This window comes from Nerophis ophidion, linkage group LG17 (assembly GCF_033978795.1).
Source record: "Nerophis ophidion isolate RoL-2023_Sa linkage group LG17, RoL_Noph_v1.0, whole genome shotgun sequence".
In the NCBI taxonomy this organism is placed as follows: Eukaryota; Metazoa; Chordata; class Actinopteri; order Syngnathiformes; family Syngnathidae; genus Nerophis; species Nerophis ophidion.
Genome location: NC_084627.1, coordinates 26,593,011 through 26,608,753, shown reverse-complemented (window position 1 = coordinate 26,608,753; position 15,743 = coordinate 26,593,011).

Sequence of the window (15,743 nt, the reverse complement as noted above, 5' to 3'; positions counted from 1 at the left end):
TGCTAGACATGGGGAGACCCAAAAATAATACGTTACAGTAATCGAGACGAGACGTAACAAACGCATGGATAATGATCTCAGTGTCGTTAGTGGACAAAATGGAGCGAATTTTAGCGATATCACGGAGATGAAAGAAGGCCGTTTTAGTAACGCTTTTAATGTGTGGCTCAAAGGAGAGAGTTGGGTCGAAGATAATACCCAGATTCTTTACCGAGTCACTTTGTTTAATTATTTGGTTGTCAAATGTTAAAGTTGTATTATTAAATAGAGGTCGGTTTCTAGCAGAGCCGATAATCAGCATTTCCGTTTTTTTGGCGTTGAGTTGCCAAAAAGTTTGCGGACATCCATTGTTTAATTTCATTAAGACACGCCTCCAGCTGACTACAGTCCGGCGTGTTGGTCAGCTTTAGGGGCATGTAGAGTTGGGTGTCATCCGCATAACAGTGAAAGCTAACACCGTATTTGCAAATGATGTCACCTAGCAGCAGCATGTAGATGCTGAAGAGTGCAGGGCCAAGGACCAAACCCTGGGGAACTCCATACGTTACCTTAACATAGTCCGAGGTCACACTGTTATGGGGGACGCACTGCACCCTGTCAGTAAGATAAGAGTTAAACCAAGACAGGGCTGAGTCTGACATACCAATTTGTGTTTTGATACGCTCTAATTAAATATTATGATCGACGGTATCGAAAGCAGTGCTAAGATCGAGGAGCAGCAACATAGATGGCGCATCAGAATCCATCGTTTGCAATAGATCATTAGTCATTTTTGCGAGGGCTGTCTCTGTAGAGTGATTTGCCCTGAAACCGGATTGAAAGGTTTCACATAGTTTGTTAGACGCTAAGTGTTCATTTAGCTACTCTGCAACAATTTTTCCGAGGATTTTTGAAATAAAGGGAAGGTGAGACACCAGTCGGTAGTTTACCATGAGGTCAGGATCGAGGTTAGGTCTTTTAAGGAGAGGATGAATAACCGCTTTTTTGAATGCTAGGGGAACAGTGCACGAGGAAAGTGATAAGTTTATAATTTTTAGCACTGATGGACCTAATAATACAAAGAGCTCCTTGATAAGTTTCCCAGGAAGTGGGTCAAGTAAACATGTTGTTTGTAACAATTCTTCTGTTATTTCAACAAAACGAGGGAAAATATTTTGGATATTTGCAGTATCCGCCGTATATACAGTCGTATCTGTGTTAATAGAACCCAGTTGGAGCTGGGACGCATTGTCTTTAATCTCCTTTCTAATAAGTTACATTTTCTTATTAAAGAACTTAATAAAGTCATCTGCCGAATGAGTGGAGCTACTGGAAGGAGTCCCCTGTTGGGTTAGCGATGCTACTGTACTAAACAAAAATGTTGGATCGTTTTTATTAAGGCCGATGAGATTTGAGTAATAATTAGTTTTAGCTAAGGTAAGCATGCGTTTATAAGTCATTAAACTATCACTCCATGCTTGATGGTGCACCTCAAGTTTAGTCGTGCGCCATTTGCGTTCCAGCGTTCTACATAATAATTTCTGAGCTCTAGTTTCTTCAGTAAACCATGGCGTACGCCTTTTTGGAGCCTTTTTTAACTTCAGCGGTGCTATACGATCAATGGTTTTGCGCAGGGCGTTGTTAAAGTTGTTAGTGAGGTTATCAATAGAGCCCACATACTTTGGGAATGGTGCCATTACCGAGGGCAGTTGGCCAGCAAGAGTCGTCGTTGTGGCAGCATTAATGTTGCGGCTGCTATAGCAGTTTTTATTATTATTAGCTTGCCGAACATGAGTCTGAACTTCGAATTTTATAAGGTAATGATTGGACATCACTTTAGTATACGGGAGCATCATAACTTTGGAAACAGTGATACCTCTGACAAGCACTATGTCTATCGTATTACAGCTGCGATGCGTCGGTTCATTTATTATTTGTGTAAGGCCACAGCTATCAATTATAGTCTGGAGCGCCACGCACGGTGGGTTCGATAGGGTATTCATATGGATATTAAAGTCCCCCAATATAATTATATTATTGGCGTGCGTCACTAGATCAGCAACAAACTCTGAGAATTCACTGATAAAGTCCGAATATGGCCCTGGGAGGCGGTAGATAACAGCCAGGCACAGAGGCAGCGGTGTGGCAGACCTCATAGAAAGCACCTCAAACAATTCATATTTATTATTTAAGTTAGGACTAGGGTTAAAGTTTTCGTTGTATATTTGTGCGACCTCCCCACCCCTTTTGAGGGGACAGGCAATATGCACATTCGTATAGTTAGGAGGAGATGCCTCATTTATCGCAAAGAAGTAATCTGGTTTAAACCAGGTTTCGCTAAGACCGATGACGTTAAGATTGTTGTCTCTAATGACCTCATTAACTAATAAAGTTTTGAGAGACAATGATCTGATGTTTAGAAAGCCCATATTATAGGTAGTGGGCTGTTTTAAGGAGTTTTTGATAAAATTATACGTAGTAACAATATTAATAATGTTGCGTTTATTATGCGCAGTGCACCTAAAATAATTACGACAATATCTAGGAATTGATATGACGGGAATTTTCAGATTGTCTACTTGGTGCTGCAATAAACTGAACGTATCATAATTTGCCACCTCAGTAGAACGCATGTCTAACTCTGACATAGTCAGTCATAGCAGAAAAAACATTACATATATATGTATTTATACAGGACTGTCTCAGAAAATTACACCGCCTTCCGCCCGATTGTAGCTGAGATAGGCGCCAGCACCCCCCGCGACCCCCCAAAAAAAGGGAATAAGCTGTAGAAAATGGATGGATGGATGTCTCAGAAAATTAGAATAGTGTGATAAAGTCCTTTATTTTCTGTAATGCAACTAAAAACATGAAATGTCATACATTCTGGATTCATTACACATCAATTGAAATATTGCAAGCCTTTTATTATTTTAACATTGCTGATTATGGCATACAGCTTAAGAAAACTCAATAATCCTATCTCAAAAAATTTGAATATTTCCTCAGACCAAGTAAAATAACAAGATTTATAACAGCAAAACAAAATCAAACATTTGAAAATGTCAATTAATTCACTCAGTACTTGGTTGGGAATCTTTTTGCACGGATAACTGCATCAATACGGCGTGGCATGGAGGCAATCGGCCTGTGGCATTGCTGAGGTGTTATGGATGCACAGGATGCTTCAATAGCAGCCCTTAGCTCATTTGCATTATTGGGCCTGGTGTCTTTCAGCTTCTTCTTCACAATAACCCACAAATTCTCTATGAGGTTCAGGTCAGGGGAGTTGGCAGGCCAATGGAGGACAGTACTGCCATAGTCAGTACACCAGTTACTGGTGATTTTGGCACTGTGGACAGGTGCCAGATAATGCTGGAAAATGAAATCATCATCGCCATAGAGCTTTTCAACAGATACAGCTTCAATAGCCGTATTCCCATGGTCAAGCCACTCCTGAACTCTAGACAACGGAAGTTCCCTCAATCAGCAATGGTTTGGGGAGCCATGTCAGCTGCTGGTTTTGATCCACTGTGTTCATCAAGTCCAGAGTCAATGCAGCTGTGTACATGCTTCCATCTGTTGTAAAGCTCTATATGTATGTATATATATATATATATATATATATATATATATATATATATATATATATATATATATATATATATATATAAATCACCTCAACAGTGTACAAAACAGATTATTTTGTGGCGCATTTAAACATCAATTAAAATGCATCAGCAATTAAAACATATCTTACATGGTACTTTTAAAATTAAAATTGCGAAAAACATATTAAGAGTTTAAAAAAAATATATTTAGAAGGATCTATTCGACGCCGTTCCCCATTTCATCGTCAGAACAGCTGAGCTAGCCTCCAGGGTGTCAAGATGGGGGGCTTGCTGCGAGGTCGTTCTTTAAGGAAAGCAGACGGACTACTCGGGACATGGGGTGCAGGTAAGAACATGATTTAATTGTGACTAAAAAAGATACAAACAAAAATCGCTCACAGCGGAGGCACAATTTGACTAAGGAAACAAAACTAACACTTTAACGTAAACTATGAACATAAAACAAACAACACTTGGTGTGGCTTGAAAAGAGCAGCATGAACTTTGGCATGAAAAACTACCATGAACAGAGCATGAAAAGAACAATGACTCCAGGCCGACTGACTGGCAAAGACAATCGTAAATACTGCCTCTGATTAGTGCTCGGGAAGCAGGTGAGCAGACGGGCACTAATCAGAGACAGGTGAACACAATAAGTAGCCATGGCGACAAAACAAGGGAGTGAAAAAACAGGAATCAATGCAGTCTTAAACCAAATAGATCATAACTAAACAAAACAAAACATGATGACAAGACATGACACAGGGTTGGCCGACATGGTCTCAAAAGATGTAGTTTCTCTTTAAATATCCTACTTGAAAATGGCCTTCCAAACATATATCTGCCACTTAATCAACATTTTGTTCTCCTTCTCTGCTATCCCGGTATGGCTACGGTGCAACACTTCCTGCTTCCTGCTAAGTTACAACTTGTGATTTGATACTCACTTTGGAATGAAAAGTGAGTATCGTATCACAGTCTTGTTAACATCAGGCTACCTTGATACACTACTGTCAAAAACTTGTGATCTGATTAGCAACTGTCTCTCAACTCTATGTGTTCTCAAATTCATCCCCTAACGGTCTCGGTGGGTATCGAATCACAGGGCGCGTAAATATCACGTTCAACGTGAGCCCATCTAGAAGAACAACTCGTGATTTGATTGGCTATCGCAAGTGTTGATTCTGAAGGTCTCTGGCAGATTTGGTACAGCATGGCAACATAAGCTAGTGTAACGTATTATTTTCGTGTCTCCCCATGTCTAGCATTAAAAGATTACAGTTGGTACAAAATGCGACTGCTAGACTTTTGACAAGAACAAGAAAGTTTGATCACATTACGCCTGTACTGGCTCACCTGCACTGGCTTCCTGTGAACTTAAGATGTGACTTTAAGGTTTTACTACTTACGTATAAAATACTACACGGTCTAGCTCCATCCTATCTTGCCGATTGTATTGTACCATATGTCCCGGCAAGAAATCTGCGTTCAAAGGACTCCGGCTTATTAGTGATTCCCAAAGCCCAAAAAAAGTTTGCGGGCTATAGAGCGTTTTCCGTTCGGGCTCCAGTACTCTGGAATGCCCTCCCGGTAACAGTTCGAGATGCTGCCTCAGTAGAAGCATTTAAGTCTCACCTTAAAACTCATTTGTATACTCTACCCTTTAAATAGACTCCATTTTTACACCAGTTGATCTGCCATTTCTTTTCTTTTTCTCCTATGTCCCACTCTCAGGATGACGTACTGGCTGTCCAGAGTCGGGACCCAGGATGGACCGCTCGCCTGTGTATCGGCTTGGGACATCCCTGCGCCGCTGATCCGCCTTCGCTTGGGATGGTTTCCTGCTGGCTCCGCTGTGAATGCGACTCTCGCTGCTGTGTTGGATCCGCTTTGGACTGGACTCTCGCGGCTGTGTTGGATCCATTATGGATAGAACTTTCACAGTATCATGTTAGACCCACTCGACATTCATTGCTTTCGTCCTCTCCAAGGTTCTCATAGTCATCATTGTCACCGATGTTCCACTGGGTGTGAGTTTTCCTTGCCCTCATGTGGGCCTACCGAGGATGTCGTAGTGGTTTGTGTTGTGGTTTGTGCAGCCCTTTGAGACACTATTGATTTAGGGCTATATAAGTAAACATTGATGGATTGATTGATTGAAAATTAAAAACAACAGCACTGGAAGGAAGGAGCATAATATGACATGAAGATGTAAGAAAATAATTAAGCAAATCAAAAAATAATTGTATCTTTAATTATGATCATATGATCATGATTTCTGGTTATGTTAGTTCAGCAGATAAGGCGCATATATATATATATATATATATATATATATATATATATATATACACTAGGGGTGTGGGAAAAAATCGATTTGAATACGAATCACTACACAGCAATACCATAACAATGCAAACCAATTCCAAAACCAAACCTGACCCATCAACACTCAGAACTGCAATAAACAGAGCAATTGAGAGGAGACACAAACACGACACAGAACAAACCAAAAGTAGTGAAACAAAAATGAATATTATCAACAACAGCAACAATATTAGTTATAATTTCAGCATAGCAGTGATTAAAAATCCCTCATTTACATTATCATTAGACATTTATAAAACATTTAAAAAAAGAACAATAGTGTCACCGTGGCTTACACTTGCATCACATCTCATAAGCTTGACAACACACTGTGTCCAATGTTTTCACAAAGATAAAATAAGTAATATTTTTGGTTTGTTTAATAGTTAAAAAAAAATACATTATTGCAATCAGTTGATAAAACATTGTCTTTTACAATTATAAAAGCTTTTTTTTTTGTTAAAAATCTACTACTCTGCTAGCATGTCAGCAGACTGGGGTAGATCCTGCTGAAATCCTATGTATTGAATGAATACAGCATCGTTTTGAATCGAAAAAATATCGTTTTTGAATCGAGAATCGAATCGAATCAAAAAAATCCATATATTATCAAATCGTGACCCCAAGAATCGATATTGAATCGAATCGTGGGACACCCAAAGATTCACAGCCCTAATACAGATATATATATATATATATATATATATATATATATATATATATATATATGTATATATATATATATATACATGATTCATTTTATATAACAGGAGAAGCTGACAAGTACAAGCGCTCCCTTGACATTTGAAACGTGTGTTAAATGAGGTGTTTGGTTAATTACACGTTTTGTTCAATTAGAGCAGAACATTGTGGAGCTATCAAAACTTTTAAAGGAACATCCTCACTGCTTCTGCTGGCATAAAAGAATGAATTGACGATTGAAAGTTTTTCAAGAGATTTTGGAATATATGTATGTACATTATGAAACTCCAATACACTGTCAATATACAGCCAGTGTGTGTGCCACACACACACAGGACTAATAAACACCAAATGACTTCTCTCTAAGTGAGGTACAGCTTTTCTTGTCTCTCACACACACCAGTGACCCGTAGAGATGCATGTGTCTGACACAGACTTTGAAAAAAAGTGTCTCCAAGGTTTGCTCAGAGGAGGATTTTGCCATGTGAGTCCTGATAGAAGCGTTCTTGCGTCCCAGATTTACGAATGCAGTTTTCGAAATACTCGACCCCGACGTTATATCTCTCTCTGATGCTAAACGACACGCGTTTTCATTTCTTGTTCGGCTTTGACGTCTAAACTCAGACGTTATGATTGAGATATTCCCTTTCCAGCAGTCTAGAAGCCACTTTTTCATGGTTGGACTAACATTTATTGGAGAATATTCTGAAGTCATACACACCATTCATTAGTGCACATACAAAGAACCACTTACTGACATGGTGTCCTCTGTTGCAACTCGTTAATATTATTTGAACATGAGGTGTACTCTTGAAATAAGAACATTGCACAAGATATTCTGCCTTGTCTGGTAAAGTGCAATACTGGCCCCAAATGGTCATAAGCGCCATTGCACAGGCTGGTTGTCACATTTTGGACAGTCATGTTTGGAAAATGTGGAGGTCTCAGCCAACCTCTGACTGGAGACCTAATTGATTAAGACTGATTGCCTAAAGGGAGAAGCGGTAGAAAAAAGGATGGATGGATGATTGCCTGATGTATGTTGTGCAGTGCAGTTAAATAAAGGGATTTTATCTGTTCAGGGTAAGGTAGGAGTCACATCATTGCATGGCTATAAATATGTGATGGTTAATGAAGTTCCTCTTGTACACCCATTTCATGTTCATTGATTCTAATTTGAAATGGGCAAGAATGACGGCTCAACACATTTCAATTGTGTTTTTGACGTTTCTTTATTGAGTACCGATGTAGGTCTGATAACAAATAAGAAGGTAACTTTATATAGCAAATTTTTTTAAACCTTTGACAAAATTGGTGGAAATTTAAACCATGAAATGAGCACAAACCCGTCAGATGTAACATCTCTTCGTGAGCGGCGGACGCACCGTCGGTCAAATCCGCAGCGAAATGATAGCAAGTCAAGTACAAATCCATTCGGAAGTTATTTTGAGGCGAGTCATTCATCTCACGCTCGACTGCTAAACTGAATCCAAAGCTTCCTGCTCCCGCCGAAGCCTAGTTTAAAGGGGAACTGCACTTTTTTTTTTGGAAGTTTGCCTATTTTACAATCATTATGAGAGACATGATGACGAATGGATTTTTAAAAAAACATTCTAAATATTAAATAAATGCGATCAAAAGTCAGCTTACAATGGAGTCTATGGAAGCCGTTCATCCATCCATCCATTTTCTACCGCTTATTCCCTCCGGGGTCACTGGAGCCTATCTGAGCTACAATCGGGCGGAAGGCGGATTACACCCTGGACAGAAACCGTTCGATTAAAAATAAAACATCCAATACGTCCATTAGCAGACCATTCGATGATGTAAACCAGGGGTGTCAAACTCGTTTTAGCTCCGGGGCCACATGGAGGAAACCCTATTCCCAAGTGGGCCGAAATGGTAAAGTCATGGCATGATAACTTCAAAATAAAGAAAACTTCAGGTTGTTTTCTTTGTTTTACTTTGGCCAAAAATAGAACAAGCACATTCTGAAAATGTACGAATCATAAATAATCCTCTGGACAAAACACCTCAAATTTGTTGAAAATTCTGAGGAAATTAGTGGCGCTTCAAAAACACAATGAGCTTAGGCTTCGTCACAGTGTATCTACAAAGCCAGGATTAAACTTTAAATCACAGTCTTTCTGGGATTGAACAACAACACAACATGTGAACTCTTCTAGGTATCATCCTTTTTCATGTCCACGTATCAATCCAGAGCTAACTCAACAAACCGTAGGAAACGGAGATAAAAACTATTCATAGGGGTTAAATTCACTTTTCTCATGTTTGACAGAGACATTTTGAGGCATTGGGTGTCAAATGACGATGTGTTCGAAGCAGAAGACATAAAACGGCAGGTTTTAAATTTCATAGTCGAGGAGGATCAGCAACAGTCCCCCTATACAGCATACCTCCTGCTTGGCGCCTGTATAAACCGTTTGCTTGCCTAACAGAATTGCTATTGTGACATCCAGTGGACACATTTAGAACAGCAGTTTCTTTCGTTCGAAAAAAAAACAGCTCATTTTTATACTTGGCAAACTCATCACGCGGGCTGAATAAAACCAGTTCATGGGCCTGATTCGGCCCACGGGCCGTATGTTTGACACCCCTGATGTAAACAGAGGAAAACAAGAAGTGATTACGTCAGCGATATAACTAGTTTGTCAGCATTAGTGTTTGTAATAACAATATCAATAATACTTGTTTAATATTATTAAAGTATGTCTGATTCTGATATTCAAGTCACAAAATGTAAATGGAGTATTGTTGGTGCTTTTTGAATGGTTATTTATATAATTTTAGGTGCGGAATAGTGAAGCTCCTATTGGCTCCGTTGTAAGCGGACTTCTATTACATTTATTAAATATTTAAAATGCATTTTTAAAATATCCATCCGTCGTCAAGTCTTTCGTAATGATTATGAACGATAGGCAAAATTCCAACGAAACCTTGGGTCCTTTAAACTGATAGTGGGTATTGTAAGCAAGCTGACGTGTCTTGTCCTGAGACAAAGGTCAGCAACCCGCGGCTCTAGAGCCGTATGCGGCTCTTCAGCGCCACCCTAGTGGCTCCCTGGACCTCTTTCAGAGATGTGTGAAAATGGAAAAAGATGAAGAAAAAAAAAAGTTTTTGTTAATTATATTTTCTGTAGAAGAACAAACGTGACACAAACCTTCCTAATTGTTAGAAATCCCACTGTTTATGTTAAACATGCTTCACTGATAAGAGTATTTGACAGTCATCGTTTTGTCCTACTAATTTCTGCGATCCTTGAACTCATCATAGTTTGTTTACATGTACAACTTTCTCCAATGCTGCCACAGAAACACATGTTTTATGCCACTCCTTCTTTGTCTCATTTTGTCCACCAAACGTTTTATGCTGTGCGTGAATGCACAAAGGGGAGCTTTGTGGATTTTATTGATTTGCTGGAATGCTTATCAGGCATATTCATGACTACTTGATGATAACATGCTATTTATGCTAGCTGTATGTACATATTGTGTCCTTATTCCTCGTTTGTATGTATTGTATATTTAAGCTCATTCAATTTCCTTTACCTAATTCCTCTGAGTAGTCAATTTATGTTTGAATGTCTCATGACACATTATCTGTATGTAATATTGGCTTTAATTCTCATAGTTGTTTGTGTGCCATGTTGTTACAGACCACAGCAAACGTTACCCAGCTTGCAAAGATTGTAATAAATCCATTAGAAGAAGACAGCCTGCCGTTTCATTAAACTTGGACACATACATCTATACCTTTGGCCATTCTGAGCCAGTCATTTCCAGAAGTTGTGAGAAGCCTCCATTTTACTAATGATTTCCAATGTTGCAAAAATGTGTAGAATAAACATTAAAATACAACACTTCTGGCAAACAAAGATTTGCGTCAACCTTTGATAATCGGCTAATATAGCTAATGTAGACACTTACAACGTGTGTTGCCTTCATTATAACACTTATAAATGGCTTTTAATTTTTTGCGGCTCCAGACAGATTTAATATTTTTTTTCTTCCATTTTTTGGTCCAATATGGCTCTTTCAACATTTGGGTTGCCAACCCCTGTCCTAAGAGGTCAGTTTGGATTCTATGTCTGCGTCATCATTTTACCTTTTTGTTGCAGAGTCAGAGTGACTCCTATTCATGAGCCCATCCGCCATGATACATTTTGAATATTGATCATCATCCAGCATTAAAAATAATAGAAAAGTTATTTCTATAACAAGAGTGTCAAACATACGGCCCACGGACCGAATCGGGGCCCCTAACAGGTTTTTTATCCACCCAGCGGCCCTCAAGATGAGATTTCCAAGTATAAAAAATTAACTGAAAATTTTTAATGAAATAAACTGCTATTCTAAATGTGTCCACTGGATGTCGCCATAGCAAATGGTTTATACCGGGGCCAAGCAAGAGATACCCACTTGACCTAAATGAAACGTAAATTGTCTTCTCCTTCAAACACATGGTTATTTTGCACCCTCATTGCCCCAAAACGTCTTTGTCAAAAATGAGAAACATAAACACAGGCTGTAACGCAACCCTCTTGAATAGTTTCTAACTCAGTTTCTTATTGGTTGTTGTGTCAGCACAGGATTAATACGTACGTGGACATGACACATGAGGTATTTGATACCTAGAAGAGTTTTTATCTATTTTTATTTTCAATCCCAGCTCAGCTGTGACGTAAAGTTTGATGGCTTTATAGACACACTGAGACAAAGTCTCTGTTAATTATGTTCTTCATTGTGTTTTTCAAACTACACCATTTTTTCCCGCACATTTTCCAATGAACTCGAAGTATTTTGTCAAAAGGATTATTTGTAATGTGTACATTTTCCGAATGTGCTTGTTCTATTATTGGCCAAAGTAAAACAAAGAGAACAGCCTGAAGGTGTCTTTATTTTTAAGTTATCGTGCCATGATTTTACCAGACTGGCCCACTTAGGGATAGCTTTTCCTCCATGCAGAACAGCTAAAATGAGTTTGACACCCCTCCGCTATACCACTGCGCAGTTATGGCAGCCCTCAGAGGGCCGTTTGTAACAGTCAATAATATATGAATATAAATGTATGGACTGGTTTTATGATATTATTGCACAATTGCCTATCCAGTTCATTACAGTATTATTGTCATGATCTGTGGTCTGGATTATGTTTTTGTTATTTTTTATTAGTTTTGGACTCTTTTGGTTACTGTTTGCGCTCTCTTTTTTTGTTTCGTTACCATGGCGACTCGATAGTTTCAACTACCGCTGGTGTTCGGACACACATCTGCTCTAATTAAGAGACTATTATTTAAGCCTGTCTTTGCCAGTTAGTCGTTCTGGCGTCATTGCTCTTTTCTTGCCACAGTAAGTCCTGTTTGTTTCATGCGATTCCACAGTTAATGCTATTTGTTTCATGCCATAGTTTAGTGAGGTTTTCATGTCCATTGTTTCATGTTCAAGTTTTTTGTCTTAGCTTCTCGTGTGAACGGCACGCTTTCCTTTTGTTTTGGTTCCTGTCATTTCTGCTGTGTAGGATTAATTGATTGTTAAATATGTTCCTATCTGCTACCCTTGTTCGGAGAAGTCTGTTTGCATCCCGGGAGAACAAACTTTGCAGCAAACTGCAAACACCCCCCCAACCCCCCTCCCCCCACCCCGTCGTGACAATTATGTATATTTTTACGTACACTGTAAATATAAATTGATGGTGTTTTTTTTTTTAACATAATTTAATGTTAATATAAAGACGTACCTGAAGTTTTTTTTTTTAAGATACAATTTTGGTGAGTGAGCTGCCAGTTTTTCATTTTGTCAGGCCTTCCCTTGACAGTTTGCTTGTGTTTTAGTTTTTCCTCTGTGTTGGTTGTATTTACTGTCAGCGCTCTTGTTTGGTTCTTTTTCCTGTTTGTCTCCCTGAGTGCTGTGTCCCGTTAGCTGTGGCTGATTCGCACCTGGCCACACCTGGTGTCAATCAACCAGCTACTATTTAAAACTGCCTTCCCCTCCAGTCAGTGCTGGATTATTTGTCACCACTACCTGTCAATGTCATTAATACTTATATTTGTAGCTGCGTCTACTTCTGTTCACTATGCTCATGACATAATTCCTTTGTGTCACAGTAAGTGTTTTTGTTTCTAGTCCACAGTTAGCCTTTGTGCTAGTTTTTGTTCATAGCCAAGTTTGTTCTCCGCCTTTTGCGCGTACCCTTTTGTTTGTTCTTGTTTTAGTGTTAAATTAAGTCATGTTTAACTGCACAATGCCTGCCGTCTTCTCTGCATCTTGGGGTTCAGCAACAACACATTGTGACACAATTTAAATTTTTACATTGTGCAATTTGATGGATAACTTGCTGTGAAATCATAATGCAAGCATATATTTCAGTCCATCCATCCATCCATTTCCTACCGCTTATTCCCTTTTGGGGTCGCGGGGGGTGCTGGCGCCTATCTCAGCTACAATCGGGCGGAAGGCGGGGTACACCCTATATTTGAGTATTTGTTTTTATTTTAACAAAAAATTGAAATGTATGGTAATAATTACATTATCAACTCGATAAGATTTAAAATATATGCAATTGTATGCTTTACTTGTCCAGGGTGTACCCCGCCTACCGCCCGAATACAGCTGAGACAGGCTCCAGCGACCCCGAAAGGTAGGAGCGGTAAAAAATGGATGGATAGATGGAATTTAGTAAACTAAAAAGGCTGTATTGGCATGTGTTGCAATGTTAATATTTCATCATTGATATATAAACTATCAGACTGCGTGGTCGGTAGTAGTGGGTTTCAGTAGGCCTTTAAAGCACCTCTTCCTGAGGGTGTTTCAGTGTTATAACTTCACCTTTATCTTTAGTTTTTAAGCCAAAAAAAATGCATCGGTTCTCCCTTTTCTGTCTACACACTGTGTCTGCTTGTAAGTACTCCGTGATTGTGTGCTGCCGAACTTGCTCCTCCGCTCGCAAACCAGCAATGTCACGACGTGACTTCGACATGGGGGGGTTTGGGGAGGGGGGTATACCGGTACCTTTCAGAAACGGTGTCGTACCGAAAATGATTCATTAGTACCGCGGCACTGTACTAAAACCGGTATACTGTGAAACCCTAATTGTATATATTATATCAAATTATAATATAATATAATAATATAATATATCAGCATATGTTATATTTTGTATTACTACTATGGTACATTTTCAGTCTACTTTATAGCTGCATTATCCTTTCCATCCTTACCCTTTCCATCCTTTGTACCTGAGCTACTGCGTGGAACAATTTCCCTTGTGGTTCAATAAAGTTTGTCTAAGTCAGTGGTTCTTAACCTGGGTTCGATCGAACCCTAGGGGTTTGGTGAGTCGGCCTCAGGGGTTCGGCGGAGGTCCAAACACACCCGACTCATTGTGTAAATACGAACTTCTCCCTATCAGTTTATTACAGATACGTCAACAGCTGACTGATTTGCAGGTGTGTAATTTGTTGTGAGTTTATGCACTGTCTTAGTTTTGTTGTTTGAACAAGGTGATGTTCATGCACGGTTGATTTTGTGCACCAGTAAAAAAAAAAAAAACATGGTAACACTTCAGTACGGGGAACATATTCAGCATTAATTAGTTGCTTATTAACATGCAAATTAGTAACATATTGGATCTTAACTAGTAATTATTAAGTACTTATTAATATTTTATTGGGCATGGCCTTATTATAACCCTAACCCTCTAACCCTGACCCTAACTCTAACCGAAACACTCAAAATGAAGTCTTTATTACTTAGAATATGTTCCCTAGTGTCCAAATAACTCTGAATGAAGTCTTTGTTACTTAGAATATTTTACCCATAATAAAGTGTTACCAAAAACATATAACTTTGACTTGAATTTTCACTAAAGAAGGGTTTGGTGAATGCATATATGAAACTGTTGGGGTTCGGTACCTCCAACAAGGTTAAGAACCACTGGTCTAAGTCTAAATCTTAAGAAAGACAAAGGTGTCTGCCAAGTGAAACAGTACCTCTTATGACTGGCAGAGGGCAGCATTGAACACCATATTTACATGTAATCCAGGCCTAACATACTTCTGATAGTCCATCAATTTCAGCACAACAGGGGGAATTAGGAGGACATAAATAAAAGAATTCTTCTGTAAGTGGTGATAATTGTTTTTGGTCACTTTATTAATGGATTCTCATAACTTCCATTCATCAGTCTTATGTTATTTTGTTACAAATGAATGCCGCAATTTCAGTAATACAACTTTTCAACTAAATTATTTCATTCACCAAGATCTACAATATGTTATTTAGGTCAGCACTTGACATTCTCAACTTGTTTGTACAGTTTAAGATCACTTTCACTGTTGCAGCTGAAAGTTGTTGCCTTGTGTTGTGGCTTTTGTGACCATGTTGTGGAAAGCTGTGTTATGTCGTGTTGTGGCATAAAGTTGTTGTGTTGTGGTTTCATGTCATTGTGTTGTAGTGTTTGCATTTTTGGTGGTTTTATGTTGTTGAAAATGAGAGTTTGTTGTTTTGTACTTACGTCTGTGTCCTATAATAGGCACACGTCTCAGAAGGAGTTTAAAGGGGTACTTTTGTGTCATCTTGTATTGAGTTTTAAAGGCCTATTGAAATGAGATTTTCTTATTCAAACGGGGATAGCAGGTCCATTCTATGTGTCATACTTGATCATTTCGTGATATTGCCATATTTTTGCTGAAAGGATTTAGTAGAAAACATTGACGATAAAGTTCGCAACTTTTGGTCGCTAATAAAAAAAGCCTTGCCTGTACCAGAAGTTGCAGACGATGACGTCACATGTTGATGGATCCTCACATGCTCACATTGTTTTTAATGGGAGCCTCCAACAAAAAGAGCTATTCGGACCGAGAAAACGACAATTTCCCCATTAATTTGAGTGAGGATGAAAGATTCGTGTTTGAGGATATTAATAGCGACGGACTAGAAAAAAAAAAAAAAAACGCGATTGCATTTGGACGGATTCAGATGTTTTTAGACACATTTACGAGGATAATTCTGGGAAATCCCTTATCTTTCTATTGTGTTGCTAGTGTTTTAGTGAGTTTAATAGTAC